Below are 26436 nucleotides of genomic sequence, written 5' to 3'. Positions count from 1 at the left end.
ATATAATTTCTTTTCTCCCCTCTTAGGTTCTCTCTTGGCACCCCGTGTTTTTTGAGTGAATATTGGGGTAGGGGAAGGAGTGGAGGAGGGAGTTGGTAAGAAAGGCCGAACCCAAGCTGGAGTGTCCCTGTCAACTAGTTCTTTCCAGGTGTCTATATAAGGAATCTGGTCTATATAGCCTGAACGAGGGGCTTCGATTAGGCTTTGTAAGGTACTGATCTTAATGATGTCAAAGCTTCCCTCAGGTGGCCAATTAACTCTCTCAAGGGTGGGCCATTCTGACTTGCACAGGGTAATCCACTTTTCCTTCTTAAGGGCCACACCTCGGTTCTGAGCTATCTCCTTGATCTCCTTCCAGTGAACTAGAGTCAAATCTAGGGGGCTAGATGGAGGACCCCAAGATAGAACGTTACCCATAGCTCTGATCAGATGTTTAGTCCAAAAGGCTACAAAAGAAAAGAAACCAAAACAATTAATACAGAAGGAAAAAAACATAGGCAAGATCAAGAACAAGAAAAACTGGAGATTTCCCAAGTTGGCCCACACATCCCCCTGCAAGGATGCAGAAAGAGTGAATTCAAGTTGAAAGCGGGGCTCCAGAGATCCCCCTTTAAGGGTGAAGAGTCTGGGACATCCCCCGGTCTCACCAGGATTGTCAAGTAAGTACATCTGCTTCGACAACCCCTTCAAGAAATAAGCAAAAGCAAGACAAACAAACAGGCACATTACAGGACAAGACAAATGAACAGCGCTGTTTTCTTACCTTCGGAGTCTGGGATCTCGGGGTCTCTGGGGCTATCCCGGACGAAACCCCAAATGTTGTGCCAAGTTGCAAGACCACCCCCAAGAAGACCACCGAGATTCAGACACTCCGAAATGCAAAAGCAAGGCAAGGCTTTATTTAACGAGCTGCCAACTCGGGCCTCGTCCTACCCACCGACACAGCGGAGGTTAGGAGGAAGCCCCGAGCTGTGATTACACAGGGCTTATAAAGGCAAAGAACAAGGTTACAACAATCAGCTGTGCAAGCAAGATTAGAACACAGGTACCAATCTGATTGGCTCAGGGTTCGATTCTAAAATGGGGTTCACGTGGTGGGGCCTGACTTCAAAGTCTGGCACCTCAATAGGACTGTATGAAGAGGTAGTATATCTCCTTTTCCTTAACCATGCTTCTTTTTTTAACCTTCTGCACCAAGGTAAAGATTTTTGTTAATTTCATAGTTAATGATACAAAACAGAGGTCTGCAAACTTTCTCCAAAGGGCTAAATATTTTAGGTTTTGCAAGCTGTATCCATTCTTTTACTTTTTTTTTTTTTTGTTTGCATCGCACAAGAAATTGGGCCAAATTTGGCTTGTGCGTGGTGGTTTGCTGATCACTGGTACAAAATACCCACATCTTGTCCTATCAGAGAAATTGTTCTCTTCATAGCAATTATTACTTTCTTTAGCCAACTGTTGCCTCGAGTAAAAAAGGACCTGATTTACAACTGAATATAACTTATGACAAGCAGAAATGAAGATTCCTGTTCAGTTTTGACTTTTCAAGCATTTTTTCTATTCAGCCAATAAATTTGTTGATCTTTACAAAAAAAAAAAAATTGGAGATAAGAGTCTTAGGGACTTTTCTACTGAGGCTGGTGTAAGCTTATAGAATGCTTTGGCCCAGACGTAAGATCTGCCCTTGGCAATGTGACTCTGCCCTTGGCTGATGATACCTGAGGGGCAGGCGGAGCACCTCCCATCTTAGTTGCATGAAGGTATAAAGACCCCCGAGAGAGAGCTCCTGCACCATTTTCCTGACTTCGTCTATGGTCTGTGGTTTTCTGGGATAATTTTGCTTTCAGCTGACTTTTTTGCCAGTCCTGGGGCTTGAACTCAGGGCCTGAGCACTGTCTCTGGTGTCTTTTTGCTCAAGGCTAACACTCTATCACTTGAGCCACAGCGCCACTTCTGGCCTTTTCTATATATGTGGTGCTGAGGAATCAAACCCAGGGCTTCATGTATATGAGGCAAGCACTCTATCACTAGGCCATATTCCCAGCCTGGAGCTGGCTTTAAATCACTATCCTTAGATCTCAGCCTCCTGAGTAGCTAGGATTAAAGGCATGAATCACTGGTACCTGGCTTTGACCTCCTTTTAAAACTCCCCTGGCAAGATCATACCAGCCTTGCGGCTGGGAATATAGCCTAGTGGCAAGAGTGCTTGCCTCGTATACATGAAGCCCTGGGTTCAATTCCCCAGCACCACATATACAGAAAACGGACAGAAGTGGCGCTGTGGCTCAAGTGGCAGAGTGCTAGCCTTGAGCAGAAAGAAGCCAGGGACAGTGCTCAGGCCCTGAGTCCAAGGCCCAGGACTGGCAAAAGAAAAAAAAAAAGATCATACCAGCCTTGTGGAGGATGAGCTACTGTGACAGATGCTCTCAAGGCTACCCATTGTGGGGGATCTGTAGGCCCATAAGCTTCAACAGCTGCTTTTAGTTCCATTAAGGGTTTTAAAAGGGACTTGTTAATGATATTGTATATGTTGGCAAGGATTGTTTGGACCAGGAATCTCAAACAGAGGGAAAGAAAGTCTGGAAACCAGGCAAATCCTCTCTTTCTCTGAGTGTCTTCCTGAGGACTGCCTACAAAGGTGATCATACCTGAGATTTCTTTCTAGCTAAGCTGCAAACTCTAGGCTTCTACATGACAGAGAAGTTAGTCTTTTAATCACATCCTCACAATCTATGCCATAGTCAGTATCCTCCCCTGACTCACTCTCCTCTGACCCCAGGTCCAAGCAAGGAGCAATAAGTGCACTAGGTTTTGCCACCTGTCTGCAGCCTTCTCAGAGCTGCTCATATTAATTTACTGTAGAGGAAAGGTGTAGTACTAAGTGTATGTCTGAGGTGTCAGAAGAGGGCACCTTTTAAGAACCCCTGTCATCAAGGCACTCATTCAGGAGCACCCAGAAACTAATAGTAATGATGTAGTTGGGTGCTGGTGGCTTACACCTGTAATCCTAGCTACCCAGGAGGTTGAGATCTGAGGATCACAGTTTGAAGCCTGCTCAGGAAGGAAAGTTGGTGAGACCCTTATTTCCAATTAACCACTAGTAAACTCAAGGACTTCCTTGCCCAGATTGGCTTTGAACATTGATCCTCAGATCTCAGCTTCAGGAGTAGCTGAGTAGTAGTAGGGTTACAGGCATGAGTAACCAGCACCTAGCCCCAATATCATCTTTTTTTTTTTTGGCCAGTCCTGGGGCTTGGACTCAGGGGCTGAGCACTGTCCCTGGCTTCCTTTTTGCTCAAGGCTAGCACTCTGCCACTTGAGCCACAGCGCCCCTTCTGGCCGTTTTCCAGATATGTGGTGCTGGAGAATCGAACCCAGAGCTTCCTGTATACGAGGCGAGCTCTCTTGCCACTAGGCCATATTCCCAGCCCCCCCCCCCATATCATCTTTATGGAGCTCACTCCCCATATCAAGTTTGCACATACCCCTTGAGGGTATAATGATTAAGGTATGACCTTCCACTAGCTGCTCTAAACTGGGAAGATAAAAGAAGATCAAATAAACTGGCATGTGTCCTCCCACACCCTAGCTACAGTGACTGCTTTGTAATCAAACCATTTGGGGAGTGTGAAAAGATAGGGCTTCAGTTTAATGCCACCTCGTAATTCTATTGGATAACATTTCAAGCTCTGACTGACCCAAGAAATTGACCCCTACCCGAACTTCCCACCTTACCCCGTGACATGTACATTGGCTACACTAATAAGTCACTTATATTTTGTTGCACTTAAGGCAGCATCCTAATCTTGGATTTTTGTCTTCAGGAACCAAGGAACAAGCTAGGTATGTGTGGCCCACCCTGTAATCGTAACTACTCAGGAGTCAGACACTTGAGAGGAAGGGTAGTTTGAAGCAAGCCCAGGCAGACAGACTCATGAGACTCTTATCTCAAATTACCAAGCAAAACGTTGGAACTAGAGACAAGATTCAAGTGGTAGAGTGCCAGCCTTGAGCAAAAAAGCTCAGTGAGAGCTCCAGGCCCTGAGTTCAGGCTTCAGTACCAAAATAAAAAAGAAATAAAGAAGGATTAGCTGGGTCATGTGGCCTCATTTGAAATTTCTACTGAAGGAGACACAGTCAACAAGGTCATGAATACCAGGAGGCTGGAATCATTTGGGGCCAATATATAGCTTGCTCACAATAACAGATTTATTCATAACAGCTCCAAACTAGAATCCAGTTAGATGTCATTCAATGAAACAGTAAGTTATTTATGATATGTTCATATAGAAGAATATTACTCAGCAGTAAAAGTATGCTTCAATCTTTATGAAAAAAAATATTTTTTTGCCAGTCCTGGGGCTTGAACTCAGGGCCTGAGCACTGTCCCTGGCTTCTTTTTGCTCAAGGCCAGCACCCTGCCACTTGAGCCACAGCACCATTTCTGGCCATTTTCTAGATATGTGGTGCTGGGGAATCAAGCCCAGGGATTCATGTATATGAGGCAAGCACTCTTGCCCCTAGGTCATATTCCCAGCCCAGTTGTATTTTTCTTGTACCAGTCCTGGGGCTTGAACTCAAGAGTCTGGGCACTGTCCCTGAGCTTTGTTCCTCAAGGCTAGCACTCTGCCACTCAAACTCAAGGCTAGCACTCGGCCACTTGAGATCCACTTTCAGCTTTTTGGTGGTAGTTTATTGGAGAGAACAGTATCATGGGGCTAGTTTTTTGCTTGGGCTTGCTTTGAACCTCAGTCCACAGATTTCAGGATCCTAGGTAGCTAGGATTACAGGCATAAGCCACTGGCATCTGGCTCATATTTTCACTTTTTAAAGAAATGAAACATTACAAGTCTTTAACTCATATATCTTGCAAGGAGAGTAGGAAATGTTACTCTTTCTTCTTTATTTCTCCCTACCGTGCTACTCTAGGAGCAGCACAAAAAATAAAACATTACATATGACAAGAGTTTAGGTCAGTTGTAGGGTGCTTGCTAACATGCATGAGTCCCTGGGTTTAATCCCCACCATGTAAATAAAACAAAAATAAAAATAAAGACATTGACATAAATTATGTAAATATATTAACAGATTTCATCTTAGTGGTGGGATCATACTCCCCTTTGTTATTTTCACTGGTACTAGGATTTAAATTCAGGGCATCTCTTGATCAGGTTACTTACTTGGCCGGTGCTCTACCACTTGAGCCACAACTCAATCCCAACTTTTTGCTGGTTATTTAGGGGGGAGATAGGTCTTAGGGCTTGAACTCAGGGCCTGGGCACTCCCTTACCTTTTTTGCTCAAGGATAGTGTTCTACCACTTGTGCCACTACTCTACTTCTTGGTTTTAGCTGATTTAATTGGAGATATGAGGGGCTGGGAATATGGCATAGTGGTAAAGTGCTTGCCCCATATACATGAAGCCATGGGTTCAATTCCTCAGCACCACATATAAAGAAAAAGCCAGAAGTGACCCTGTGGCTCAAATGGTAGAGTGCTAGCCTTGAGCAAAAGGAAGCCAGAGACAGTGCTCAGGCCCTGAGTTTAAGCCCCAGGACTTGTAAAAAAAAATTGGAGATAAGAGTCTCATGGACTTTTCTGCCCAGGCTGGCTTCAAACTGTGATCCTCAGATCTCAGCCTCCTGAGTAGCTTGGATTACAGATGTGAGCCGTGAGCCCCTGGCTCCCAGCTTTGGCTGGTTATTTTGGAGATGGAGCCTCTCAGACTCTTCTTCCTGAGCTGGCTTCAATTTTTTGTATGTGTTGGTACTGGGGCTGAACTTGATGCCTGGGTGTTGTCCCTGGACTCGTTTCCTTATGGCTAGTGCTCAACCACTTGAGCCATAGCTCCACTTCCCGCTTTTTGTGGTTAATTGGAGATCAGAGTCTCTTGGACTTTTCCTACCTGGGCTTGCTTTGAACCTCCATGCTCAGATCTCGGTCTCCTGAGTAGCTAGGATTATAGTGGCCAATGATACTCGGCTGGCTTTGAATTTTTTTTTTTTTTTTTGGCCAGTCCTGGGCCTTGGACTCAGGGCCTGAGCACTGTCCCTGGCTTCTTCCCGCTCAAGGCTAGCACTCTGCCACTTGAGCCACAGCGCCGCTTCTGGCCGTTTTCTGTATATGTGGTGCTGGGGAATCGAACCTAGGGCCTTGTGTAACCGAGGCAGGCACTCTTGCCACTAGGCTATATCCCCAGCCCCAAAGTAGCATTTTAGCTTTACATACTTTGTAATAATGTAATGACTTGAATGACCTTGACATAAACACTTTAATGAACTTTGGCTTAATTGCTATTCAGTTTTGTTAATTTTTTTTGGCCAGTCCAGGGGCTTTTTTTTTTTTTGCTTAAGGCTAGCACTCTGCCACTTGAGCCACAGCATCACTTCTGGCCGTTTTCTGTACATGTGGTGCTGGGGAATTGAACCCAGGGCCTGATGTATACAAGGCAAGCACTCTTGCCTATAGGCCATATCCCCAGCCCCCTGGCTTTGAATTTTTATTTCACTTGTTCATTTTTGGGTTATAGGGATTAAACCCAATGCCCCATGTGTGCTAGGCAAGTGCCCTAGAGCCACATCCTCAGCCCCTGATTACTTTGATGCTCCAGATTTCAGCCTCCTTAGTAGCATGGATTAAAGTCATGAGCCACCAGTGCTCAGCTGGTTTATGCTTTTAAAAACAATTACTGGGGCCAGAATGTGGCCTAGCAGTAGAGTGCTTGCCTAGCATGCATGAAGCCCTGGGTTCAATTCCTCAGTACCACAGAAACAGAATAAGCTGGACATAGTACTGTGGTTCAAGTGGTAGAGTGCTAACCTTGAGCAAAATAAGCTCAGAAACAATGCCCAGGCCCTGAGTTCAAGCCCCAGGACTGTAAAAAATGGCATGAAATAGAGATGAAACTTATTTCCACTTTTGTGCAGAGCACAATATAATTCTAGTTAAAGTAGTTCCAGGTGCTATGGCTCTCACAAGTAATCTTGGCTACTTATCTGAGACCTGAAGATTGAGGTTTAAAGCCAGCCTAGGCAGAAAAAAATCCATGAGACATTTCCACCTCCAGAAGTAGGCAAGTGGCTCAAGTGGTACAAAGAGGGGAGCAGAGTGCCAGCTTTGAGCAAAAGCCAAACAACAGCTGTATCCTACTGTTTCCAATATTGATTGATTGCAGGTGGTCCTGCCTGTAATCCTACATACTCATGAGGCTGAGAGCTGAGAATTGAAGTTCAAAGTTAGCCCAGGAAGGAAAGTCTGTGAGACTCTTGTTTTTTGTTGTTGTTGTTTGTTTTTTTGGTTGGTTGTAGAGCTTGAACTCAGGGCCTGGGCATTGTCCTTGAGCCTCTCTGTGCTGAAGGCTAGTGCTCTACCACTTGAGCCACACAGCCACTTCTGGTTTTTGAGTGGTTAATTGGAGATAAGAATCTTGTGGAGGGGCTGGGAATATGGCCTAGTGGCAAGAGAGCTCGCCTCGTATACATGAAGCCCTGGGTTCGATTCTCCAGCACCACATATCTAGAAAACGGCCAGAAGTGGCGCTGTGGCTCAAGTGGCAGAGTGCTAGCCTTGAGCAACAAGAAGCCAGGGGCAGTGCTCAGGCCCTGAGTCCAAGCCCCAGGACTGGCCAAAAAAAAAAAAAAAAAAAAAAAGAATCTTGTGGAGACTTCTGCCAGGGCTAGCTTCGAATAGTGATTTTCAGATCTCTGCCTCCTGAAGCTAGGTGTGAGCCACCAGCACCTAGTTTTGTGAGACTCTTATGTCCAATTAACCACCAGAAAACTGAAAGAGACACTGTGGATCAAAGTGGTAGAGCAGTGGCTTTGAGCAAAAACGTTCAGGGACACTGCCTAGGCCCTGAGTTCAAGCCCCACTACTGACAAAAATATACATATGTGTGTATATACACATACACACACAAACACACAGAGACATATACACACATATGGTATATGGCACTGTTGTGCCAAGTCGCAAGACCACCCCCAAGAAGACCACCGAGATTTAGACACTCCGAAATGCAAAAGCAAGGCAAGGCTTTATTTAACGAGCTGCCAACTCGGGCCTCGTCCTACCCACCGACACAGCGGAGGTTAGGAGGAAGCCCCGAGCTGTGATTACACAGGGCTTATAAAGGCAAAGAACAAGGTTACAACAATCAGGTGTTCAAGCAAGATTAGGACACAGGTGCAAATCTGATTGGCTCAGGGTTTAATTCGAAAATGGGGTTCACGTGTCTGGCACTTCAGTACTGGTACTGAAGCTTGAACTTAGGGTCTCAAGGTCTTGTTTGGCTTCAATTTGAGTTGACTTATAACCTCCAAAAGAGAGGTTAAGTTGTAACCTCCCAGTACCTGAGTCTTTATTTAGATATAGAACCATGGAAGGCCTTATTTCATTAAGATGATGTCACACTGGATACTGTTTGTTCCTTCCATGTTACGTTGTTAGGTAATTCATGGGACAGTCAGAACTGGTATGACCTAAATATTTGACCTCCACAGGTTCCAGAAAGAAGGGTGTTAAAAGCATGGTACTGGTAATGTCACCTTCCTTTGTTCTTTTAAAACTAGGTTCCAAGCAGGGCAGAATTTAATAAATTATCTTAATGTCTTTGATATTTAGAGATGAATGCTATCTAGGCAGAAATTTTTTTTTTTTTTGGCCAGTCCTGGGCCTTGGACTCAGGGCCTGAGCACTGTCCCTGGCTTCTTCCCGCTCAAGGCTAGCACTCTGCCTCTTGAGCCACAGCGCCGCTTCTGGCCGTTTTCTGTATATGTGGTGCTGGGGAATCGAACCTAGGGCCTCGTGTATCGGAGGCAGGCACTCTTGCCACTAGGCTATATCCCCAGCCCAGAAATTTTATTATAGAAAAATCATTTGGCCAGATTCTTTAGTTATGTAAATGAAAGCAGGAAGGCTTAGACAAGGATGACAAGATCTCTCTCTCTCTCTCTCTCTCTCTCTCTCTCTCTCTCTCTCTCTCTCTCTCTCTCTCTCCCTCCTTCCCTCCCTCTTTTACCACTTAGGTAATATTATTTAGGGTTCAGGGGTCTTGAGGAAGTAGTAGATACATGTGCATAAGAAGGGGGGCGGGTTGGGAATTTGGCTTAGTAATAAATAGAGTGCTTGTCTAGCATGCATGAAGCCCTGCATTCTATTTCTCAGTACCAGATAAACAGGAAAAAGCCAGAAGTGGCACTGTGGTTCTAGTGGTAGACCCCTAACCTTGAACAAAAGAAGCTAAAAGACAGTAATAAGTACATTTCTTTTATTGTTTGAATTGATTTGTTTCATTTTATAAAATTATTATTATAAAGATGAGGTACAGAAGGATTGCAGTTACATAAGCCAGGTAAAGAGTACATTTCTTAAGCCAGGCACAGGTGGCTCATGCCTGTAATCCTAGCTACTCAAGAGGCTGAGATCTGAGGATCACAGTTCCAAGCTAGCCTGGGTAGGAAAGTCCATGAGACTCGTATCTCCAATTAACCAGCTAAAAGCAAGAACTGGCACTGTGGGTCAAAGTGGTAAAGCTGTAGTCTTGAGCTCAGGGACAGAGCCCAGGCCCTGAGTTCAAACTCCAGGACTGACAAAATAAATACATAAATAAATAAATAAATGAGTACATTTATTTTGGAACAATGTCACTAAGTACATTTCTTTTCAGACAATGCTGTCCACATTCTTAGGGAAGATGCTAGTCGGCTCAGCTTAGCTACTTTAGTCCAATCAAGTAGGCCTGAGAAAGAGGCCTATTTCTCACTCTGTAGGGCTTTCAGAAGGCTGTGTGAACAATAAATACAGGCAAGAGTGATTGGAAACAATGGAATTCCTATCCAACTCAGCTTTATATGTTAGATTTCACAATATGCATTAAATAAATACAGTGACATATGTATAAATCAATGCCCAATAAACTCTACCAAGCTGGGCACAGGTGGCTGACACCTGTAATCTTAATTATTCAGGAATCTGAGATCTGAGGATCATAGTTCAAAGCCAGCCAGGAAGGAAAGTCCACAAGATGCTTTTCTCCAATTAACTACAAGAAGCTGGAAGTGGATCTGTAGCTCAAGCACTAGAGCACTAGCACTGAGCAGGCCCAGGCCCTGAGTTCAATCCCCAGGACTAACACAAAACAAAAAAATATAACATTATTAAGTCTTTTCCATGAGCAAATAATTTTTTCTTCCTAAGAAAAAATTAAAAGCCCCAACATATTAGGACCTTGAGCACCCGCAATATAGCCAAGCATCTTAATCTTTCCCATTTCCTCACTGGATGGAAGGGGGGATGTCTGAATTCCCAATTTTATGGTTTGGAGTAGACTGGCTTTTATCTCTGCTGTATTGTTTGGCTTATGGGTGGGAAATTTAGGAAAGGAGAGGATTAGATCTTTCTTCCTCTGGGCTGAGGAAAACTCAGTGCCTTGATCCTTTTAGACAAGGACCTCTCCCACTAAGCCCCCTAGGTCTAGCTCTTGCTTAAAGTTGACAGTTGCCTAGTTAGTCTGCAGGGTGAAATGAGTCAGATGGCCAGATCTCCATACAGAGAGACAAATTAACCACAAGAGACTTCCTTAGATTCCTTTCCATATCTCTGTTCAGTTCCAGATCTTCCGTGTGTGTGTGTGTGTGTGTGTATGTGTGTGTGTGAACCACAAGAGACTTCCTTAGATTCCTTTCCATATCTCTGTTCAGTTCCAGAACTTCCGTGTGTGTGTGTGTTTTCACTCAAGGCTGACACTCTACTTGAGCCGTAGTTCTACTCCTGGCCATTTGATGGTTAACTGGAGGTAAAAATCTTTCAGATTTGTCTATTTGGGGCTTGTTTTTAACATCATTGACTAGCTAGGATTAGAGATGTAAGCCCTTGTTGCCTGGTCTCCAGAGAGTAGTAAAAGACACTCATGGGATGTGGGGGGTGAAGGAGGAGATAAGTTGGATAAGGAATAAGAAATGTACTCACTGCCTTACATACAAAACTGTAACCCTCTGTACATCACTTAAACAATAAAGAAATGAAAAAACTCACACTTATCAGATTAGCATTGGTACTGGCTTCATCACAGCCATTGAAATACTTTAGATGCTAGTTGTGTTCCATGAGGTTATTGCAATGCAGGATGGGAGTGATCTCCACGTGTTAACCCAGTAAAGGAATCTAGAGCAAACATGAGCCAAAGTTGCCTAAGAGGGATTTTTTTTTCTAGTTTAAGGCCTAGAAACTGGACAAATAAACCTCCGATCCTTCTGTCTCTCTGCTCGTAACATAGATTCTGTCCTTCTTTCTCTTACTACCCAGACATTAAGTGATAAGAGGGCCAAGAAAAAACAAGCCCAAAGAAAAGCAGTGATGAGTTGGAGATGTAGCTAAATGGTAGTGTGTTTGCCTAGCACAAATGGGTTCAATTCCCAGTTATGCAAAACCAATCAGAGGTTCTCAGCCATTTGAGAACCTGTAGAAATTCCTGTAGGCTTAGGAGTCTGAAGCAGGAAGAAATACAAATTCCAGACAAGCCTAGGCTACATAGTAAGAGTTTGTCTCAGAAAAAAAGAGGAGGAGGTGGGGGAGAAGAGGAAGAGGGGAAAGGAGGAGAAAGAGAAGGAAGGAAGAAAGGGAGGAAGAAAGGAAGGAAGGAAGGATAGAAGGAATGAAGGAAGGAAGGATGGAAGGAAAGAAGGAAGGAAGGAAGGAAGGAAGGAAGGAAGGAAGGAAGGAAGGAAGGAAGGGCTGGGAATGTGGCTTAGTGGTAGTGTGCTTGCCTTGCATGCATGAAGCCTTTGGTTCGATTCCTCAGCAACACATAAACAGAAAAAGTTGGAAGTGGTGCTGTGGCTCAAGTGGTAGAGCGCTAGCCTTGCGCAAAAGAATCTCAGGGACAGTGCCCAGGATCTGAGTTTAAGCCCCAGAACTGGCAAAAAACAAAACCAAAAAATGATAAAACAAAAAAAAAGAAAGAAAGAAAAGGAAGGAGGGAGGGAGAGAGGAAAGGAGGAAGGAAAAGAGAAAACCCAAAAAAGGCAAGAAATGCATGTTTGGTTGTCACAACCACACACACACACACACACACACACACACACACACACACACACACACAGAGGCATCTAAGATTTTGGAAGAGGTCAGAGATGCTGCTGAATATCCTGCTACAGAGTGTATCCCCAACCAAAAATGTCCATTGAGTAAGGTCAAGAAACCTGGGTTAGGGGAGGGAATATGGCTTAGCGGTAGAGTGCTTGCCTTGCATGCATGAAACCCTGGGTTCGATTCCTTAGCACCACATAAACAGAAAAGGATGGAGATGGCACTATGGCTCAAGTGGTAGAGTGCTAGCGTTGAGCAAAAAGAAGCCAGGGACCATGCTCAGGCTCTGAGTCCAGGCCCCAGGCTTGGGGGAGAGAGAGGAGGGAGGGAGGGAGGGAGGGAGGGAGGGAGGGAGGGAGGGTGGGAGGGAGGGAGGGAGAGGGAGGGAGGGAGGGAGGGAGGGAGGGAGCTGGGTTAGGAGAAAAATAGCAACAATAAAACCCACTGGCAAACAAATAAGATTGAAAAGGGGTGATAAAACCATCTGGCTTAAAGGACTTCAAACAGAAAATCATTCATCACTCTCAGTCTTCCAATTTCAGACCTCCAGTCTTGGGGTCCATCTGAGATTCTACTTGGGTCCTATTCTAGAGTAAGTAAAGAATAACAGTGAAAGGCCAGGTACTGGTAGCTTATACCGATAATCCTAGCTACTCAGGAGGCTGAGATCTACAAATCACAGTTCAAAGCCAGTACTGGCAGACAAATACAAGAAATTCTTACCTCCAACTGTCTAGGCAAAAGCTAGACGTGGATATGTGTTTTATGTGGCAGAACATTAGCCTTGAAGGGGGAAAAAAGCCAAACAAAAGTGTGAGGCTCTGATTCAAATCTCAGTGCCAGCACACATACACATGCACACACACACACACACGCACGCACACACACAAAGACAAACACACACACATGCACACTACAAAGATGGTATAGAAATGGACATTTATCTAACAGAAAGATGTCCAAGCAAGAAGAAGGCTAAGACTGCTAATAGAGATACATCAAAATAGAGATCCCCACAACATCAGCTTTTTTGTGTGTGTGTGTGTGAGTCCTGGGGCTTGAACTCAGGATGAGATGCTCTTCCTGAGCCTCTTGGTGCTCAAGGTTAGGCTCTACCACTAGAACCACAGCGCCACGTCCAGCCTTTCCTGAGTAGTTTATTGGAGATAAGAGTTTCAAGGACTTTTATTTTCTGTCCTTGCTGGCTCTGAACTGTAATCCTTAGATCTCAGCCTCTTGAGTAGTTAGGATTACAGTGTGAGCCACTGGTATCTGGCTAACATCAGCTTTTAACTTCTCAGTTCTTACCTGATAAAGCACTATCCTCAAAAAAGTGAGAAAACTTGCCAGGCACCAGTGGCTAATCCTAGCTACTCAGGAGGCTGAGATCTGAGGATGGTGGTTCAAAGCCAGCCCAGGCAGGAAAGCCCATGAGACTCTTATCTCCAATTAACCACCAGAAAACCTGAAGTGGCTCTTTGGCTCAAGTGGTAGAGCACTAGCCTTGAGCTGAAGAGCTCAGGGACAGTGCCCAGGCTCAGAGTTCAAGCCCCATGACTAACAAGAAAAAAAAAGTTAGAAAACTATGTGTCCTTAAGTTCTATCACAAAATTTCCAGCTTGGGAGTAAAAAATTTGAACTTCTACCAACTCCAGTAAATTTAAACTCCCACTATCTAGGCCATTGTCTCCATTTGGAAAGATTTTATTGTTTGTTTTTTTGTAAATTTTATTATTATAAGTAGTTATACAGGGGACGGGAATATGGCTTAGTGGTAGACTGCTTGCCTAGCATGCATGAAGCCCTGGTTCTATTCCTTAGTACCACATAAGCAGAAAAAGTCAGTAGTGGTGCTGTAGCTCATGTGGTAGAGTGCTAACATTGAGCAAAAGCAGCTCAGGGACAGTGCTCAGGCTCCCCTGAGTTCAACCCCAGGATTGACAAAAGTACTTGTTACGATTACATAATTTAGGTCATGAGTATAAAGCATCTTGATCAATGTCATTTCCCCCATTTTCTCCCTCTCATCCCTAAAGTTCTTAATCACCATGTTGAACTGTCAAAATCTTCCAGGTCTTTTGAAGACCACATCCATGTTGCTCTCATTTGTTCACTCATAACTCTTCTAAATTGGTCATTTTTAAAATTTGTTTTTCCTCTTTTCTTTGGTGGTACTAGGGATTGAACTCAGAGCCTTGTGCTTGCTAGGCTAGAGCTCTACCCACTTCAGTTATGCCTTCAGCCTCCTGCTCCCTTCTTTTTTCTATTTTTGTTTTTTGGCCAGTCCTGGGCCTTGAACTCAGGGCCTGAGCACTGTCCCTGGCTTCCATTTGCTCAAGGCTAGCATTCTGCCACTTGAGCCACAGCACCACTTCTGGCTGTTTTCTGCATATGTGGTGCTGGGGAATTGAACCCAGGGCCTCATGTATACGAGGCAAGCTCTCTTGCCACTAGGCCATATCCCCAGCCCCCCGCTCCCTTCTTTTTTGTGACAGGGCCTCACTATGTATCTCAAGTTGGACTGGAATTAGGATCCTCCTGCCTTTTGAAAGCTGGATTACAGGCATGTGCCACCATACCTTGCAGAATATCTTTTTATAGCACACATTATTTTCTACTTTATGTTAGGGTTATTCAAATTAACAGGTGGTTTTCAGCTAGTATACATTTGGCTTTTATAAAATTGGTGCAATTATACATTATTCATAAACACACTCTGTTATGTCAAGTCGCGAAATGACCACCAAGAAGGCCACCGAGAATCAGACATTCCAAAATGCAAAAGCAAGGCAAGACTTTATTCAAGCGGGCCTTGTCCTACCCACCCACACAGCGGAGGTTAGGAGCCAGCCCCGAGCTGCGATTGCACAGGGCTTATAAAGGCAAAAAACAAAGTTACAACAATCAGGTGTTCAAGCAAGCAAGATTAGGACACAGGTACAAATCTGATTGGCTCAAGGCATTCTGGAGGCAGTTAGAGTTAAGCATTCCCAGTGGTTAGAGTTCTCGACCCGCTGGGCCCTAATAAGCTTGGTCCTGGGTTTGCTCACAGGGCCTGCTTATCTCAGGTTCACGTGGTAAAGTGGGGTTTGCGTGGTAAAGTGGGGCCTGACTTCAAAGTCTGGCTCTTCATTTCCCCCTTTTCGCTTTGGTACCTTGGGAGCCAATCATGGCTCCATTCTGTCCATTTCAATGGCTTTCATGTCTGGGGGATGATATAGGGATAAGGCATGGGCCAATAGGGCCCAAAGTAGTAACCAAAAACAACTCTGGTCCCTTGGTTTTAAAGGGGGGCTGATGGGTGTAGATCATCCATCTTTTGTAGCTTCTTCAGGCTTACTGAGGGACGTTGACCTTACCTAGCCAGGAACCTATAACCTTAGTCTACTTTACCAAGGGACTGCAGGATTATGTCAAACTGGAAATTAACTTTCAGCTATACAGACTTACCATTAGCTGTATAGTGTTTAGTATCCAAATGTCAGCAACAGAATAATACATAAACTTCTCAGCTGTGCTCTAAGGGTTGGGTGGCTATACCCGTATTCCTGAGCAAGCCCCAAATTACCAATGCCTTCTTGCATGGGACTTAACAGGACTCCTGCTAGTTGCTAAAATAAGGGGGTCACCCCACTTTGGAGTGAGCTGCCAAAATAGCATCAACATTAGCCAGGGTAGCAAGGAAATAAGGCAAAAAGAAAACTATAACAATATTCAGTCTAACTTTTTCTTGAGGCGAAGGCAAAGCGGCTGACTCGGGTGCTTGGAGACCTCCCATGTCCCACCACGGTAGTCGTCGTCCAGGGCAAAGGGGTCAGCTGGCCTGGCGTGGGAGCAATGGACCCAAGTGGCGATGCTGTCTACCTTGAGGGTGGTGGGAGTAGTCAGTAGCACCACGTAGGGTCCCTTCCACCGTGGTTCTAAGGATTTGGGGTTATGCCTCCAGACGAACACTCTGGTCTGAATAAATGGGGGGGTAGGGACAGAAGCGGAATCATATAATGCCTTAAGTTGGGACCACATATTCTTGTGCACGAGTTGTAAATAATCAAGTTTACACAAAAATTCAGTATCATCCAAATCAGCAAGCAATTCAGTCTGAAGGCTAGGGATAATGGGTGGGGGGTACCCGTACATTATTTCAAAACGAATAAAGCCAAGCTGATAGGGAGAATTTCTTACTCTAAGCATCGCAAAAGGAAGGAGTGACACCTAGTCTGCGCCAGTTTCTAAGGCCAATTTAGTTAAGGTCTCTTTTAGAGTCTGATTCATTCTCTCTACCTGTCCTGAACTCTGGGGTCTATAAGCACAATGCAATTTCCAATCTGTCCCCAGTGCAGCGGCTATTCCCTGACTTACTTTTGAGACAAAGGCCGGTCCGTTGTCCAACCCAGTGGTGGATGGGAAGCCATACCTGGGTAGGATTTCTTCCAGGATCTTCTTAGCCACTACATTCGCAGTCTCATGCTTTGTTGGATAGGCTTCAACCCATCCTGAAAAGGTGTCTACGAAAACTAGCAAATACTTGTATCCCAATTTTCCAGGTTTAATTTCTGTGAAATCTACTTCCCAATACACGCCTGGCCTATCTCCACAGAGGCGAGCTCCTTTAGTAACTTGTTGACTGGGGGCATTGGCAAGCTGACAGGCCTTAAAATTTTTAACAATATTTTCAATAAGTTGATCTCCTTGTCTAATTTTCACTTTGGAGTGTCGGAGCAAGTCCTGCATTCTTCGGGTTCCCATGTGAGAAGCTCAGTGGATTCTCGTAAGGATCCCTTTACCCAGCCCTTTTGGCAAGATAAGTTTCCCTTCACAAGTTTTCTACCAGTCATTGTTTCCTTCTCTGTCCGGGGTTTTGTGGGTCATGGGAATTTTCTTTATTCACTCCAAGTCTTCTTGGGAATACTGGGGCACAGAAGGCAAAGCTCGTGGCCCTGGGTCTACTAGAGTCAATACTTCTCCTCTGGGCTGGAGGGCTGCTTCCTTGGCTGCCTGGTCATCCAGATTATTCCCTCTAGTCACTGAATCAACTCCCTTTTGATGACCTGGATAGTGCATAATGGCAATCTTTGCTGGTTCCCATAGGGCCCGGATGAGGCTTAAAATCTCCTGCTTGGGCTGGGGATATGGCCTAGTGGCAAGAGTGTTTGCCTCGTATACATGAGGCCCTAGGTTCGATTCCCCAACACCACATATACAGAAAATGGCCAGAAGTGGTGCTGTCGCTCAAGTGGCAGAGTGCTAGCCTTGAGCAAAAAGAAGCCAGGGACAGTGCTCAGGCCCTGAGTCCAAGCCCCAGGACTGGCCAAAAAAAAAAAAAAAAAAAAAATCTCCTGCTTGTTTCTAATAGCCTTTCCTTCGACTGTCAGTAGCCCCCTCTCTTGGTAGATGGCTCCATGGACATGTATGGTGGCAAAAGCATACCGGCTGTCCGTATAGATATTTAGTCTCTTTCCTTTTCCCATCTGTAAGGCTTTTGTTAGTGCCACTAGTTCTGCTCTTTGTGCAGAAGTTCCCTGGGGGAGTGCCTCCGCCCACACTATCTCAGTGTCCGTAGTAACCGCCGCACCCGCATACCTTTTTCCATCCGGAATGAAGCTGCTGCCATTGGTGAACCAGGTGTGCTCCAGCATGTGATAGTGGCAAATCCAGCAAGTCTGGCCGGAGGCTATGTGCTTGGGCCAGGATCTGCTCACAATCATGCAGAGGCGCTTCCAGATCTGGATCCGGCAGCAGAGTTGCTGGGTTTAATGCTGTAGGTACACAGAAGCTTATACGTGCCGGGTTAAGTAACAAGGTCTGGTAATGGACCATGCGGGCATTGTTCATCCACCAGTCGGGCGGTTGTTTTAGCACCCCCTCTAGAGTGTGTGGAGTGGCCACAGTCAGGTTCTGTCCCAGAGTCAACTTATCTGCATCTTTTACCAAGAGGGCTACTGTAGCTATTATTCTTAAGCACGGAGGCCACCAAGAGGCGACAGCATCCAATTTCTTTGACAAGTAGGCGACTGGCCGTCTCCAAGGCCCAATTGCTTGGGTGAGCACCCCTTTTGCTATTCCTTTATTTTCAGCCACGAACAATGTGAATTGTTTATTCACGTCTGGTAGGCCTAAGGCTGGGGCTTCCAGAAGGCTTTTCTTGATTGCCTCAAAGGCTTTTTGCATCTGCTCAGTCCAATGAAATTCTGGGAGGTTTTTGGTGGCTTCATACAGAGGCTTGGCCATCTCAGCGAACCCAGGTATCCACAGCCGCAAAAGCCCGCTGTTCCCAGGAACGCTCTGACTTGTCTGGATGACTTAGGCACAGGGATTTTCAGCACAGTCTCTTTACGTGCATCTGACAGCCAATGCTTGCCCTCTTTTAATATGAAGCCCAGATAGGTGACTTCAGGTTTACAAATTTGTGCCTTTTTAGTGGAGGCCCTAAAGCCCAAATTGCCAAGAGTCTTTAAGAGCCTAGCTGTTCCCTTTAGACAGCTATTTTTGTCTGGAGAGGCTATTAACAAATCATCTACATATTGCAATAGACTTATTCCAGTATTTTTGGAGTGGTACTCACTCAGGTCTTCATGTAATGCCTCATCAAAGACGGTAGGCGAATTCTTGAATCCTTGAGGCAGCCTGATCCAGGTCAATTGACTGCTTATCCCGATTTCAGGATCATGCCAAGTGAATGCAAAGTAGCTTTGGCTCTGTGGGGCTAAGGGCAGGCTAAAGATGGCATCCTTTAGATCCAACACAGTATACCACACATGGCTCGGTGACAGGGCGCTCTGCAGGGTATACGGGTTTGGGACTGTTGGATGAATGTCCATTACTCTCTTATTAACTTCTCTCAAGTCTTGCACTGGTCTGTAATCATTAGAATTAGGCTTTTTTTTTTTTTCAGTCAACAGTGGAGTATTCCAGGCTGACTGGATGGGCTTCAGAACTCCTAAATCTAACAATTTTCTGATGTGAGAAGTGATCCCCTTCTTTGCTTCTAGTGACATAGGGTACTGGCAAACTCTTACTGGGTCGGCCCCGGCTTTGAGTTCCACAAAGATTGGAGGACGATGTTTTGCCAGTCCCATTCCCCCAGTTTCTGCCCATGCTTGGGGAAATGCCCGTAGCCACTCATTTTCCGGAGACTCAGGCTTGGGATGCTGGTATATCCTATACTCCTCTTCTAACTTGCTAGTTATTAGTATACTAACAGGCTTTTCCCTTGAGTTCATCACAGAAGCACCACAGCCTGTGAACTGTATCTGAGCTTTCATTTTTGTTGAGAGATCACGTCCAAGCAATGGATAGGGGCAGTCAGGGATGACTAAAAATCAGTGAGTTACCTGGCCCGCTCCCAAGTTCACTGTCCTTCGAGTAGTCCATTTATAGGGTTTAGTGCCCATCGCACCTTGGACCCATGTTGTTTTAGTGGACATCGGCCCTCTCGGGGCTAGTCATACTTAATTTTCTGCTCCCGTATCTACCAAGAACATGACTGGATTCCCCTCCACTTTCAATGTTACCCTAGGCTCAGGGAGGGGATCTGAGCTCCGACTCCCTCAGTCACTGTCCTCAGCCATCTCTTAGGCTGGCAACACTCTTGATCCTACTTTCTGTTTTTCCTCCTTTTTCTTGGCTAGCTCTGGGCAGTTTTTGATCCAATGCCCCTCCTCCTTGCAATAGGCACATTGCTTCTTCTCCACTCTTGATTGGGGTTTGGGCTCCTGCTCCTTACTTGGAGAGGCGGACTGTCTAAAGTTTCCTGCCTACACAGAGGTCAGGATTTCCCTGAGGTCCTTGTATTGTGGCTGTTGTTGCTCCAAAATTCTAGCCAAACTCCTTTCCTTAACTCTGTTCCTCTTTTCTTGCTCGATTCCACATTCTTTGTCCTTCCTTTCCTGTCTTTGTTCTCCTGTTTCTCTCTTATTATAAACCTTTTCCGCCACTGCTACTAGATCCCTAACAGATTTTTCACCAAGCCTGTCTAGAGCCTGCAACTTTCGCTTTATGTCCAGTGTGGCTTGATTTACGTAGCTAAACATAATCATCTGAGCAGATTCCTGGGTCTCAAGATCATACGGGGTGTATTGACTAAAGGCTTCCACAAGCCGCTCAAGCTATGCTGCCGGACTTTCACTTTCTCCCTGCCTAATATCATAAACTTTGGCCATATTGGTAGGTCGGCAAGCCGCCCCCTTGAGACCTGCCAGCAGAGCCTGGCGATAGACAAGGAGTTGCTCCCTACCTTCAGCCGTATTGTAGTCCCATGCTGGTCGGGTCTCAGGAAAATAGGTGTCAATCAAGGCAGGATTCATGATGGGCGTTCCGCTGGGGCCGGGGATAAGTCTCTGGGCCGCTTCATGGATACGACTCTCTCCTCAGTGGTGAAAAGGACCTGTAAAAGCTGTCTACAATCATCCCAAGTGGGCTGGTGAGTGAAAAGTGTAGTTTCAAACAAGTGAATTAAATCCTGGGGTTTCTCAGAAAAGGGGGCATTTTGGGCACACCAATTGTAATGATCACTAGTAGCAAATGGCCAGTACTGGAATTGTTGTCGACCATCTGCATCCACAGGACCTATAGGGCATAGGGGAAGGGCAACAGAATTATGAAGAGATGTAATTCTTCGGCGCTGGCCCTCCGGGGCAGAGGGCACAGCTGAAACATCTTCCTCAGAGTCCTCCTCTTGTAGAGTTAACTGGGGTGGGGAGTATGGAGGGGGAAGCATTTCCTCCTCCGTGCTTCCTCCCTGGAGGACAGGTGGGTATAATTTCTTCTCTCCCCTCTTGGTTTCTCTCTTGTCACCCCATGTCTTTTGAGTGAATATTGGGGTAGAGAAAGGAGTGGAGGAGGGAATCGGTAAGAAAGGCCGAACCCAAGCTGGAGTGTCCCTGTCAACTAGTTCCCTCCAGGTTTCTATATAAGGAATCTGGTCTAGATAGCCTGAACGAGGGGCGTCGATTAGGCTTTGTAAAGTCCTGATCTGAATTATGTCAAAGCTCCCCTCAGGTGGCCAATTAGCTCTTTCAAGAGTCCACCATTCTGACTTGCACAGGGTAATCCATTTTTCCTCCTTAAGGGCCACACCTCGGTTCTAAGCTATCTCCTTGATCTCCCTCCAGTGAGCTAGAGTCAAATCTAGGGGGCTAGATGGAGGTCCCCAAGATAGAATGTTACCCATAGCTCTGATCAGATGTTCAGTCCAAAAGGCTACAAAAAAAAAAAAAAACAATCAATACAAAAGGAGGAAAACACACAGGCAAGAACAAGAACAAGAACAAGAAAAGCTACAAGTTGGAGATGTTGAAGGCAGGGCTCCAGGGGTCCCCCCTTCAAAGGTGGAGAGTCTGGGGTATTCCCCAGTCTCTCCAGGATTGCCGAGTAAGTGTGTCCGCTTCGACAACCCCTTCAAGAAATAAGCAAAAGCAAAACAGACAAACACACACATTACAAGACAAAACAAATGAACAGGGCTGTTTTCTTACCTTCGGAGTCTGGGGTCTCGGGGGTCTCTGGGGCCATCCCGGACGAAACCCCAAATGTTATGCCAAGTCGCTGTCCCTGGCATCTTTTTGCTCAAGGCTAGCACTCTACCTCTTGAGCCACAGCACCACTTCTGGCTTTTTTCTATATATGTGGTGCTGAGGAATGGAACCCAGGGCCTCATGTATACGAGGCAAGCTCTCTTGCCACTAGGCCATATCCCCAGCCCCCCGCTCCCTTCTTTTTTGTGACAGGGCCTCACTATGTATCTCAAGTTGGACTGGAATTAGGATCCTCCTGCCTTTTGAAAGCTGGGATTACAGGCACGTGCCACCATACCTTGCAGAATATCTTTTTATAGCACACATTATTTTCTACTTTATGTTAGGGTTATTCAAATTAACAGGTGGTTTTCAGCTAGTATACATTTGGCTTTTATAAAATTGGTGCAATTATACATTATTCATAAACACACTCTGTTATGTCAAGTCGCGAAATGACCACCAAGAAGGCCACCGAGAATCAGACATTCCAAAATGCAAAAGCAAGGCAAGACTTTATTCAAGTCCTACCCACCCACACAGCAGAGGTTAGGAGCCAGCCCCGAGCTGCGATTGCACAGGGCTTATAAAGGCAAAAAACAAAGTTACAACAATCAGGTGTTCAAGCAAGCAAGATTAGGACACAGGTACAAATCTGATTGGCTCAAGGCATTCTGGAGGCAGTTAGAGTTAAGCATTCCCAGTGGTTAGAGTTCTCGACCCGCTGGGCCCTAAAAAGCTTGTCCTGGGTTTGCTCACAGGGCCTGCTTATCTCAGGTTCACGTGGTAAAGTGGGGTTTGCATGGTAAAGTGGGGCCTAACTTCAAAGTCTGACTCTTCAACTCAAACCAGCTTTGTGTTGAATTTAGACTTAAATATTATCAGGTGACAAGTATTTGAAATTATTGCCTCTAAGTCAAAATCAAGTTTCCGCAATAGAGCCATCTCAGTAGAGATTTTAAATAGCAATTCAAATTATTTTGCTTGAATAGCTCAAAAGCTATGTATGTACATTCATAGAAGACTACTCTCGACATATTGTCTAATATCGACATTACATTTAAAGCCCTAGGCGAATTTTCTTGGGATTGGCCACGTGGCTACTATATATGTTCTTTTTTTTTAATTTTTTTTATTATTAATTGAGCAAAAAAATTTTTTTACAAGGTGTTGTGCAAAGAGGGTACAGTTACATAGTAGGGCAGTGTGTACATTTCTTGTGATATCTTACAACCTGTTTTTCCATCCCTTGTCTAGGTCAGGTAGACCCATATGCAATATACAATGTATCAAGCACATATACAGTGTTCACAGACTTGGTCTCTACTGTCTCTCCATCTCCCTTTGTTAACAGTCTTATATCAGGGAGATCATGCCCCTTTGTTTTCTGTGTTCTAGGCTTGTCTCGCTCAACATTATTTGTTCGAGTTCTGACCATTTCCCTGCGAATAACAATATTTCACCATTCCTAATCGCTATGTAGTATTCCATTGTGTATAAGTACCATATTTTTTGGATCCATTCATCTGTGGAGGGGCATCTGGGTTGTTTCCAAATTTTGGCTATTGTGAATTGTGCCGCAATAAACATGGAAGTACAAATGTCTTTTTGATATCTTGGGTTTTGCTGTTTAGGATAGATGCCTAGGAGTGGTATGGCTGGGTCATAGGGTAGGACTATATTGAGCTTTTTGAGAAACCTCCATACTGTTCTCCAAAGTGGTTGTACTAATTTGCACTCCCACCAACAATGGAGAAGGGTTCCTCTTTCCCCACAGCCCCTCCAGCATTTGTTGTTTCCTGAGTTCAGAGTATAGGCCATTCTAACTGGGGTGAGGTGGTATCTCAGGGTTGTTTTTATTTGCATTTCCTTTACTAGCAGGGATGTTGAGCATTTCCTCATGTGTTTCTTTGCCATTTTTATATCTTCTCTTGTGAAGTCTCTCTTTAGCTCTTTTGCCCATTTCCTAATAGGTTTATTGGGCTTGGAGGGGCTTAGTTTTTTGAGTTCTCTGTAGATGACAGATATCAGGCCTTTGTCTGTTGCTGTGCTGGTAAATATCCTTTCCCATATCGTTGGCTGTCTTTCTATTTTGGTGGCTATGACCTTAGCTGTGCAGAAACTTTTTAATTTGTAGTAGTCCCATTTGTTGAGTCTTTCCCCTATTTGTTGTGCCCCTGGGACTCTATTCAGGAAGTTCCTTCCTGTGCCTATAAGTTCTAGTGTCTTTCCTACTCTGTCCTTCAGTAGTTTCAAGGATTCAGGTCTGATGTTGAGGTCCTTGATCCATTTTGAGTTGATCTTGGTGCATGGTGATAGGCTAAAGACATACAATGGAATAAACATAGCCTCTTCAACTACTGGTGCTGGGAGAACTGGGCAGCCATATGCAGAAAACTCAAAGTAGACTATATATGTTCTTGATGCATTGTATATTGTATATATGTCTACCTGACCTAGAGAAGGGAAAGAAAAACAGGGCGTAAGATATCACAAGAAATGTACACACTGCCCTACTATGTAACTGTACCCTTTTTGCACACCTTGTCAAAAAATTTTGTGTTCAATTAATAAATAAATTAAATTTAAAAAATTATTTTGCTTGAACTTTTCTTTTAAAAATTTATTTTCTCTTATTTCATAAAAACACAAATGGAAAGCCAAATAAGAAAAAGATGACTGTGCTGGGAATGTGTTTATTAGTATAAAGCATGCCTAGGGTATACAGGCTTTATTGGTGCTACTGGGATTTCAACTCAGGGTCTCACACTTGATAGGCAGATATTCTACCACTTGAGCCACTCCACCAGCCCAAGCTGTTACTTGAGTTAGACACCTTAATTGATCAACTGGAGATTTGATTTTGAAGGGAAAATTTAAAAGGTAAGAAAAGGGGCTGGGAATATGGCCTAGTGGTAGAGTGCTTGCCTTGCATACATAAAGCCCTGGGTTCGATTCCTCAACACCACATAAACAGAAAAGGCCAGAAATGGCACTGTGGCTCAAGTGGTAGAGTGCTAGCCTTGAGCAAAAAGAAGCCAGGGACAGTGCTCAGGCCCTGAATCCTAGCCCCAGGACTGGCCAAAAAAAAAAAAGGAAAGGAAGGGAGAAAGAAAAAAGTAAAGGTAAGAGATTATCTGCAGATGACTAAAAACACACCATTGAAAACTAAATAAAAAGGACACCATGAAATCATGAAGGAAATAGAGGATTAAAAAACTGAATTCAGGGCTGGGGATATAGCCTAGTGGCATGAGTGCCTGCCTCGGATACACGAGGCCCTAGGTTCAATTCCCCAGCACCACATATACAGAAAACGGCCAGAAGCGGCGCTGTGGCTCAAGTGGCAGAGTGCTGGCCTTGAGCGGGAAGAAGCCAGGGACAGTGCTTAGGCCCTGAGTCCAAGGCCCAGGACTGGCCAAAAAAAATAAAAAAATAAAAAAATAAAAAAATAAAAAACTGAATTCAGCATGGCACCGGTGGCTCACACCTATAACTAGCTACTCAGCAGGGTGAAATCTGAGGACAGAGGTTTGAGACTGATCTCCAATTCCTCACAGAGGGCTGGGAATATGGCCTAGTGGCAAGAGTGCTCACCTCGTATACATGAAGCCCTGGGTTCCATTCCTCAGCACCACATATATAGAAAAAAGCCAGAAGTGGTGCTGTGGCTCAAGAGGTAGAGTACTAGCCTTGAGCAAAAAGATGCCAGGGACAGTGCTCAGGCCCTGAGTCCAAGCCCCAGGACTGGCAACAAAAACAAAAACAAACAAACAATTCCTCACAGAAAAAGCCAGGAGTGGCGCTGTGGCACAAGTGGTAAAGTGCTAGCCTTGAGCAAAAGGAGTCAAGGACAACACCCAGGCCCAGAATTCAAGTCCCAGGACTGCCCCCCCCCCAAAAAAAAGAAAATATCTCTGGCTAGACACACTAGTGGCACATGCCTACCTTTAACCCTAGCTACTCAGGAGGCTAAGATCTGAGAACCAATGTTCAAAGCCAGCCCAGGCAGGAAAGTCCATGAGAATTTTATCTCCAAATAATCACCAAAAAGCCAAAGTAGAAGTGTGGCTCAATTGGTAGAGCACCAGCCTTGGTCAAAAAAACCTAAGAACAGTGCCCAGGCCCTGAGTCCAAGTCCTAAGACTGGTACACACAAAAAAGTAAACTTAGATTCAGGAGATTATTGACACATACATACTTCTAAAATTGAAGAAGCTGAGTGCCTGTGTCTCATGCCTTGTAATCATAGCTACTCAAGAGGCTGAGACCTGAAGTTTGAAGTTCCAAGCCAGCCTGGACAAGAAACAGGAGTCAGATTTTTATTTCCAATTATCTACCAGGAATCTGTTACGTAGGGTTGTGGCTCAAGTGGTAAAGTGTCAACATTGAGCAAAAAAGCCAAGGGACAGCACCCAAACCCTGAGCTTAAGCCTTGGTACTGGAACAAGAAAAAAAGGTCACATCTCTATGGAGCTATTGCTTGAAAAACAACTTAATACAATATTTATGTGCTGGGCTAGGAATGAGGCTTGGCCGCAGAGTGCTTGCCTAGCATGCATACCAGAAAAAGCCGGAAGTGGTGCTGTGGTGCAAGAGGCAGATTGCTAGCCTTAAAACAAAAAGAAGCCAGGGACAGTGCTCAGGCCCAGGACTCGCAAAAAACAAAACAAATCTTTTAACACTTTCTTATCCTTTCTCCTTTCCCCTTAATCACCTCAAACAACCCTACAACTACAAACATGTCCTATAAATATGTATGTATATATGATTCTATGTGTGTTTACATATGTGTTTATCTTTTAAGTCTATCTAACATTCCATATGAGAATAAACAT

This window comes from Perognathus longimembris, chromosome 28 (genome assembly GCF_023159225.1).
Source record: "Perognathus longimembris pacificus isolate PPM17 chromosome 28, ASM2315922v1, whole genome shotgun sequence".
Lineage (NCBI taxonomy): Eukaryota > Metazoa > Chordata > Mammalia > Rodentia > Heteromyidae > Perognathus > Perognathus longimembris.
The sequence above is the reverse complement of the archived record's forward strand: the minus strand, read 5'-3'. Positions refer to the sequence as shown.